Raw genomic sequence first — 9,983 nt, forward strand, 5'->3', positions numbered from 1 at the left:
GTTCCTTACTGCAGATGATATAACTGTCTTTATTGTTTGGAAAAATTTGTCAGAAGATTACCGTGGATTTTTTAATGTAAATATTCCAAATTTTCGAACATAAGTAATAGTACTCCGCATTTTGATATCCAACAAGATAGAATTCAGGCCTAGGAGCACTAAATGGGAAAAGAAGCAGAACATATTGTAATGTTAAATGCTCTAATTCACAGTTAATAATGTAACTGATGGCTATGAACCAAAAAACACAACAACAACATCCAAATCCAGAAATGGCAAGAGATAACGGCAAAATAAGTGGAAATAATATGACACTTAGGACCCAAACAGGCCCACCAGACTAAAAATTAGGTATACAAAATACCCAAGCAAATAATCTGAATAATCTTAACGTTATGTATCATACTTTCAGGAGAAACCAAGTTCGCAAGATTTCTAGAAAAATACAATGAAAACGCTGTGTAACAGAATCTGTGAGATCTAGCTAAAGCAAAGCCCAGAAGAAAACTGTAGACCTCAGCATTGATAATGACATTCATGTATACCCTTCAAGGTCCCAGCTGAATACAGAAGACACATTCAAGGAGTGTGATTGACTATTTGTGATTCAGTATTGTTGAAAGTTGTGTTCGGGAGCGTGTGGTTACTGATCCTAGAGAGAGACACCCTTAGCTGCCACTGTAAGAGAGCACTCATGAGGGCTATGACCAGCCTTCCAGGGCCTTTTAAGTAAATTAAAAGAACAACAACAACAACAACAACAACAAAAAAAAAAACACCTAGAAGAAAACATGGTGAACATCAAGAGCAAGCTCTTTGACATTGATCTTGGAAATGACTTTTTTGGATTTGACACCAAAAGCACAAACAACCAAAGTAAAAATTAAAGAAGACAGGGCACCTGGGTGGCTAAGTCGGTTAAGTGTCTGACTTCGGCTCAGGTCATGATCTCATGGTTCGTGGGTTCAAGCCCCACGTTGGGCTCTGTGCTGGCAGCTCAGAGCCTGGAGCCTGCTTTGGATTCTGTGTCTCCCCCTCTCTCTGCTCCTGAAGGAAACTGTCAACAAAACAAAAAGGCAGCCTACCAATGGGAGAAAATATTTGCTAATCACATACCTGACAGGAGGGTTTTTCCAAAATATATTAAGAATTCATATAACTTAATAGCAAAAATACCATCTGATTTAAAAACAGGCACAGAAACAGAATAAATATTACTCCAAAGGAGACATACAAATGGCCAACAGGTACATGGAAAGGTGCTCAACAACACTAGTCATCAGAGAAATGCAAATCAAAGCCACAGTGAGCTATCACCTTGTACCTGTTAGGATGACCTACCACCAAGAAGACAGGGGATAACGATATTGCCAAGGATGTGGGAAAAAGTGGAACCCTCGTGCAGTTTTAGGGAACGCAAAATGGTGCATCTGCTGGGGAAAACAGTATGAAAGTTCCTCAAAAAATTAAAAATAAAGCTGCCATCTGATCCAACACCCTCACTTCTGGGTATTTATCCAGAAGACTTGAAATCGGGATCTCTAAGACACATCTACACGCTTATGTTCACTACAGCGTTATTCACAACAACTGAGATACGGAAACAACCTCAATGTCTACCGGTGGATGAATGGATAAACAAGATGTCATTTATACACACAATGGAATATTATTCAGCCCTAAAAAAGAATGAAATGTGGCCATTTGAGACAACCTGGATGAACTTGGAGGACATTGTGCTGAATGAAACAAGTCAGGCAGAGAAGGATAGATGCTGCATGATTCCACTTATATGGGACATCTAAAATAGTCAAATTCCCGGAAACAGGAGAATGATAGTTATCCGTCCTCTCTTTTTCCTTTAAACATTCCTAATCTAACCCGCAAGGACCCTGGAAGCTGAGGGCAGTTCAGCCTGCTAGCCTTGCTACTCACCAGGCATGAAGTTTAGACCTGAGGGCCACACCTGCCTTCCCACATTTAGCCCAGGGCTCTAAGCTTAAGACTCTGCATCTTTAAAACAAATGAGGGGCGCAGACTGGCCGATGACAGCTGCCTCAGAGAATACATTTGCCTTGACTCAATGTACTCAGATGGTATTTTTGGCAATCCAGTGGGTGGGTGAGAAACCTGTTTAATAAAGGGTATGTTTCTGGCCAAAGTTTCCGTAAATCATGTGAGCAGTCACCAGTCCTGATTATGCCCACGGTCAGATGCAGACCGCATTAGACCTTCAGCCCATTTTCTATCAAATGAAAGTGCTGGAAAACATTTTCCCACCTCAAGTTACTTAAAAATACAGGCATCGGGCTCTCGATGCTGAGACAGCTAGAGCTTACCGCGGAGATTCATGGCCTCGTTCTCAACAAAGCCCTCAAAATCCTCTGCACTGCAGCTAGTGCTGTGTTAGTCCATGCCGAAGCATCTGCAGAATTCTGGATGCCAAGAGCAGCTGTGGGATGTACAAGGGTGTAGGCAATCCAGACTCGTTGGAGTCCAATCTCTAACGGTGCTAGAAACTAATTTCCTACAAGAAGCCTGGACCATCAAACTCTAACAATGTACCAATGGCCAATGTTGTGAATGAAACACAGCTCGCACTTAAACACCTGCTTCAACACTATTGTGTATGCCCATCCTGCACTCCGGTGGGGCTCCAGAGTTTCCCTGGTGAATTTCCTTGAGTTTCTGGGAAGTCCCACGGCCGCCTGTGAACAGACAGGCGTGATAGGAAATGTCAGCGTGAAGTGAGAGATGGAAAAGCTGGCAGCTTACATCTCTTCCAGGGTTCTTAAGTCACAGCAGAAATCCTGTTCTGCCAGGGCTTTCCCTAAGCCGGGGAGGACGGGATGCGGACCACGGTGCTGCTTCAGCAAACCTGCGGGTGAGCTGCGGAGACAGGCAGGTCGATGTACGTATCACAGAGCCCACCAGAGCCCTGTCTCCCGTCCGTCTGCACGTGCCATACAATAAAGGGCTCACATCCCATTGCTCCCGTTGCTCTGGAAAATTCCCACCGCTCATGCACTCACTGAGCACACGCACTGCTCTAGACACCGAGGACGGGGCGGGAGAGGGTCAAACACCTCTGCCCCAGGAGCTTTTGCTTCAGTGGGGAAGACAAAACAAGGAATAGCAAAGACTATTCCATTGTGAGCATCGTGTGTAGACTGCAATCAATGCGATAAAAGAAAAATCCAGGGATCTGTACAATGAGGAACGCCAAAGGCTTTCTCTTCATCAGACTGGTCCGGCTCCTCCTGTCCCCTTTTCAACTAGAACTTGCCCTTCGGCCCCATCTTTGCTGGGCCAACAGAGGTCCGTTTTAGCAAGAATCCTGCTAAGTGCATTGAAAGGGAATCCCTCACCTTTGACATCTGGTCACCCTGGCCTGCCTGCAGCAAGGATCCTGTCAGGTCAGTGTAGCTGGGGCCCCCCAACCCTTGACGTCTCCTCTTACTCTCCATCCACCGACCCCCCCAAAACTGCTGCTTGCCCATAAATCCCCACTTGTTCTTGTGTTTGGAGATGAGCCCAATTGCTCTCCCAGTCATGAGCCCTGACACCCATCACGTGGGTCCTCAATAAAATTTCCTTGCTGTTTTAACAAATGTTAGCATACATTTTTCCTTAACAGTAACCGAAGGAAGAGGCATATTATTTTTGATAATCAAAATAGTGACGTGATGTGGGGGCCCGATGTGATGGGACCAGCGTGATGGGGCCTAGAAAGGTAGAGGCCGTGGAGGGGGTGGGCAGGGCCGTATCTCGCATGTAGGCCTTGCAGGAATATTCATGCATCACTGAAAGGGATAGCCCCCGGGAGGTTTTAAGTAGGGGCGTGTCATGTCCCAAGTGTGGTAGTTAACTTTGGGTTTTATGTGTATTATCCATCTGAGGCCGAGCAGACACCCTGTGCTGGCCCATAGCAAATTCATGGTTTGTGTAAAACTGTTGGCTCAAGACTCAGGAAGAGCTAAATAGCATTGAAGTTTCCCACGAGGAGACGGAAACGGATGCAGAATAAAGCTACAGCCTGAATTCGGAAGTTCCCTTTATTGAGGCAATATCGTGGGCAGCTCAAGGGACCCAGACTTCATTACATGGCGCAGCTGTACCCGCTCCGTCCTCAGCCTACTGCTCCTTGGAAGGATGCCAGGTCCCCAAAGAGTCAGAGAAAATAGTGCACGGGCTTTAGAAAAGCCAAGACGTCCTGCCAGTGCAGAATAATGTTTTCAAAAGCAGCCTGTCCGGGAAGAGCAAAGCAGGACTGAGTAGAGGGAAATATCAGGACCTGGTTCTTTTATTTCCCGACCGCCCACCTCCCCCTTACCCTGCATCTACTCATGGGTCATTGGGGGAAGAGCACAGTGTGGGGGCTTTGTGGTGTTTCTAAGATCCTAAGAACGCTTCCCAAAATGGTGGAAAACTCTGCATCCAGAGGATATACGAACGGCCACCAGCACGTGAAAAGCCGCTCAAAGCCATTCACTGGAGAAATGCAAATCAGAACCACGATGAGATGCCGCTTCACCCCTGCTACGATGGCTATAATGACTTTTAAGAACGGGAAATAATAAGTGCTTGGGAGGGTGTGGACAAGTGGAAAGCCTCACACACTGCTAGCGGGGGTCATACATGGTGCAACCGCTGTGGAAAACAGCTTGGAGGCTCCTTAGGAAATTAACTGTAGAATTACCATACGACTCAGAAATCCCTCTCTCAAGTGTATCATACCCAAAAGAAGTGAAAACAGGGACTCAAACACATGCACAGCCATGATCACAGCACCGCCATTCACAGTAGCCACAGGTAGAGATGACCCAAGTGAGCGTCATTTGGAGAGACGGGTAAACAAAATGGGAGGTGTCCATGGCATGCCACGTTTCTCAGCGGTCCTTATGGATGCCACAACACAGACGGGCCTCCAGAACATGACGCTGGGTGAAAGAAACCAGTCGTGAAACACCACTCATCCTACGGTCTCCACTTACAGGAAATATCCAAACTAGGTAAACCACAGAGACAAAAAGCAGACCGGTGCTTGCCAGGGACTGGGGACAGGAAGGATCCATGGGAACTAGCTGCTTAATGGGCACAGAGTTTTCTGTTGGGGCGATGAACTGGTTTGGAACTGAAGAGGGGGGGTGGTCACACAATGTCATGAACATGCTAAACGCCAGTGAAGACACGCTCAGAGTAGTTAATTTCATGTTATGAGATTTTATGTCCTTTTTTTTAAGCTCACATTCAGCCCACACTTTCTGAAACAAAGCCACTCTGGCTCAGCCCCCTGTGCCTCACTGTTTTCAACACCCTCGGTCAAAGGAGCTCTATCTTTCTGCAGAGGCTGACCTCCTGTGTCCTTGGCCCAAGGTCACCCTCAAGCACAGCCACCCCAGGGGTGGTCAAGCGGGAAGGTGGGGGTGGGGGACAGTAATACATCGTGGGTTTCTCTTCTACCTTTGAGGAAGGAGATGTAGGGACAGTGTCCACATCAGGGTTCTTCGAGGTCCAAATACCAAAAGCAGAAGTACTGTGATTTCGGGCACTGAATAAACTTGAATTTGGGCCAATTAATGTCTGTGAATCTAAGGAAAAATACCACCCCCTCTTACCTAACTTAGAGAGCTGTTTGAGGCCCATGTGCAATGTTACAGGTGACTCGCTTCTGAATGAGTCAAGCACCGTAAAAAGGTTTTTGAAGTGGGGCGCCTGGGTGGCTCAGTCGGTTAAGCGTCCGACTTCGGCTCAGGTCATGATCTCACAGTCCATGAGTTCGAGCCCCAGTCAGGTTCTGTGCTGACAGCTCCGAGCCTGGAGCCTGCTTCGGATTCTGTGTCTCCCTCTCTCTCTGCCCCTCCCCCACTTGTGCTCTGTCTTTCTCTGTCTCTCAAAAATAAATAAACGTAAAAAAAAATTTTTTTAAGGTTTTTGAAGTTATTATAATTCTACGGGCAGTGTCTCGTTTTCCCATTTAGGATGTATGAGTAGGGAAACATCACTGGAAATCAAATATTCTGATTTATATCAAATTGCCATACATGTGAGTTACAAATGCACCAGGAAAAGACAAACATCTTCTTCCCCACTCATAAATTACTGGAGAGTGATGAAATTCATCTTTGAATATCAAGAAGGCACTTTGTGGTCAGTATTTACATCACCAACCATCCAGCAGAAGATATGGGTGAAATCAATAGGGATTTGGAATTGACAGGATGCCAAATATTGACATATTTAGAGACAGTTTGGTTTATAAGAAAAGACAAAAGCAGAATGAATGGCTATATTTAAGAGAAAGTTAACTCCTGGCATAAGTGTGTGCATTTTCAAGGACTCGGGTAAGATCCCCAGCCATTCACTACCTGTTCCTCTGACTCTGAACCTCACTCTTCTCCTTTCTTATCAACAAGAGAAAGGTGATGATACCCACCTGGAGAAGACCCCAGGAGAGATTTCTTCAAGAAGACAAAAGTGATACACTGTCAAACGCACATGAACATATTGAGAGGAGATTTACACAATATGGAGAGAATTTGGGGTTGAATTAGTGATAAGTACCCACAGCAGTAAGGAAAGAACAAGAAGGAGGAAGGAAGAGAAAGATGACGAGGAAAGAGGAAGGAAGAAAGGGAGGGAGGGAGGAAGGCAGGCAGGCAGGCAGGCTATATCAGAAAGAATAGAAACCGTACTATGCCACAAAGCCCAGTTCTACATAGGATTTACATAGTCGTAGTAACATCACCACCAGCATGTGAGTCAAGCCCAACACAGGTAGCCACTGGGCACCTTGGTATTCACAGAATAAAAGAATGAAAAGTAATGGAGATATAGCAAAACTCCATTAAGGTGGAACTCGCCCCTAATTGCTTCAAGTTATTGATCAAATACTCAGCAAGAAATATAACTTTAAAAGCTCCCTACCACATGCAATAACTCAAGCCACTAACAATGTGTTGCCAAGCGGAAAGCTTCTGAGCACCTGCTTTAATGAAAATAATTATAATTAGCAAGCTGATTAGAGTCAAAAGCTGCTGCTTGAAAGCAGTTTTTCTGAAATAAGATTAGCATTCCCCAGGGAATTATGATCATTATTAATTTGCTTAGACTTAAAGATATAGCCTTCCCAACACAGCTGATGCGTCTGCCTGCCTGGGATTCATTCTCTTTTTCTGATAAATGGCGAGTTGACTTCTTGGGCACCACGTTTCTCCGGGTCTGTGTCCCTCAATGTGGCTGCTCCAGGGGCAAACATGTGCCCAGGCCTAGACAAACCACTCAGTTCCCTAGGCAGGATGCCACAGGACCCAATCCAGTTCCAATTCAGGGACATGATGGTGGAGTTTGGGGCAACAAAATCCTCCTCCTGCTGGATTTGTTAACAGTGAGAGAGCGAGCGATAGTCTAGACCTGCCACATTTTGTGAGAGCCAAAATCTACAAAAACAGTCTTCAAAGTAAACGGAGACAGGAGGGAAATGGGAAGGGAGACACTTTGAATGGATTTATTAAGTGAATTCCTGGATCCAGCCATGCCTGAAATCTATCCCTGGCGGCTTTGGTTAAGTCACCCAATAGATTATCTTTGTTTAATTAAGGCACTTAAAGTTGAAGTCACTTGTGAAAAAGAGTTCTAGCCCATACCATGTCTTTGCTTTCCCAAGAAAGCCAACTTTGACGATAGTACAAACGTAATTTCCAGTACAGCTGTATGCAAACTGGAACTGGCTCCACATAAATAGGGACTCAACTGAATGCTGATTACAACTCCTCCTAGGAAATGAAGAGACCTTATATCTTGCGGAGGTTTCAACCAAGACCAGCAAGATGCCTGCAGAGACTTCCTGTCCGGGGTCATACAGCCGGTTTACCTCTAAGTCAGTAAAGAGAAGTGCCCAGCTTACCGTCGAGAGCAGTGTTTCATGGAAAAGACACAAAGGAACAGAATATTGTCTCTTCCTTAGCTGTACAGTCACTTTGAAACTTGGGACATGCCTCCTACCTCAAGGAGACCTGGGGATACAGATGAGCAGCATAAGCTAGTGGGATATACCCTATATTTGTTTCCAGAATCATAGTCTTTATCAGCAAGTGTCTGATTGGGTCCAATATAAAGCACTCCCACTGGACAGAGGTCCGTCCAAGCTGCTCCTCGGGCTGCCACTCCCCCTTGGGTCTAGCCCATGCATGGTAGTCATTGGCCTGGCGACGGATCCGATTATTTGACTCAAAGGCATGACAGTAAAGGGCAACTTGACGCCAACTCACCCTTGGGGAGCTGTTTCTCCAATAGAAGGTGTCACCTTGCTGCTAGGGCCCTATGGCACAGCCCTTCTACCACACTTGTGAGGCTCACAGAGCTTCCTAATCTGGTATGACCACCCCTTCCCACCACCAGACCTGCCAGGCTCGGTGGCTCAAGTGGCAAGACAGCTTGCGCCCCGATCTGGACTCTCTGCCGAGCCCTCTCGCTCTGCTTCTGTTGAAACCGATAGCCTTCCCACCCACCCAATTTGTGGGGCAGGAATATTCTTCAGAGTAGTATGTGCTGCGTCTAAAAGCAGAAGACGCATGCCAAGTGCAGTGCCTGTTTCTCGGCAATATGTTTGTCAAGATTCAAAATTTCTCATTTACCTTACAGGAGGAATCCCGGCATGTCCCAGGCATCAGACCCCCATAAACTGCACTGACATGGCAGACCCCCCCCCCCCAAATGTTGACGGGGTTTTGTCTCTCACCTTCTGGATCCCAGGGGAACTACTGGGCCATTTAGGGAAATTGCTACTTTCTGTTCATCAGACCCAATTAGCACGCTGTCATCGATATTATGGACCAGGGCGGTATCGTGCGGGACGCTGAGATGTTCAAGGTCTCCATGAACCATATTACAAGCAACTGAAGAGTCCACATAGCTCTGGGACAAAACAGAGAATGAGAACCACCACCCCACTTTCTGAAGATAAGCTAATTTTTAAATTCCTTACTGATGACTCAAAAAGAAAGTATTTGGTCTCACTCCTAGGTGTGTACCCAAGAGAAATGAAAACACATCTCTGCAAAAACCTGTACAAAAATGTTCATGATAATGTGCTGTTTATAATAGCAAGGGCGGAAACAACCCAAGTGTCCAACCACTGACGAACAGCTAACCAAGGGTGGCACACCCAGGCAATGGAAGGCTATCCAAGCAGTAAAAAAGGATGAAGCACGGACACACGCTGCAACATGGATGAACCATGAACCTCGAAAACATGCTGAGTGCAAGGAAGCCGTCACACAGGAACACCTGCATGGCTCTGTTCCTGTGCAAAATCCAGAACAGAGAACTCCACAGAGACAGAAAGCAGAATAGTGGATTCTTAGGGCTTGAGGGGGTCTAGGAGATGGGAGGCTAAAGGGTACAGGGTGTCTTTTTGAGATGATGAAAATGTTCCAAAACTGACTGGGGTGATGGTTGCACACACCTGTGAGTTTATGACGTGGGGCTCGAACGCACGAACCGTAAAATCGTGACCTGAGCTGAAGTTGGACGCTTAACCGACTGAGCCACCCAGGCGCCCCGAATTAAACACTTTGAATGAGTAAATTATACCATGTGTGAATTATACCTCGATAAATCTAGTCAAAACGGAGGGGGAGGGAAGAAAACATCTGTAGGTCAGCAACCACGTATCAAAAGCCAGACGCTGTGCTGCTCCCCTCCCGTGAAGGTCCCCCGACTGGCACGACCCCTGGGATGGGGTGACCGCCGGGTTAAGCCAGTGGCTGCCTACCATCACCTGCCATGTCTCTTGTTCTCACAGGGACCGGAGAGGAGAATTCATCAGCATATGATTCATCCTGCCATCCAGCATCCTTTATTTTGGGTGATGATAATCAACGAAGTTACCCCTAAAGTGAGTGGGCTTCAAAATCTCCCTCCTCCTCCCTTCCTGCCATAAAGATCACAGATCAGGGAACCAATCACAGGGCGCCCTCAGT

This window comes from Neofelis nebulosa, chromosome 4 (assembly GCF_028018385.1).
Source record: "Neofelis nebulosa isolate mNeoNeb1 chromosome 4, mNeoNeb1.pri, whole genome shotgun sequence".
Lineage (NCBI taxonomy): Eukaryota > Metazoa > Chordata > Mammalia > Carnivora > Felidae > Neofelis > Neofelis nebulosa.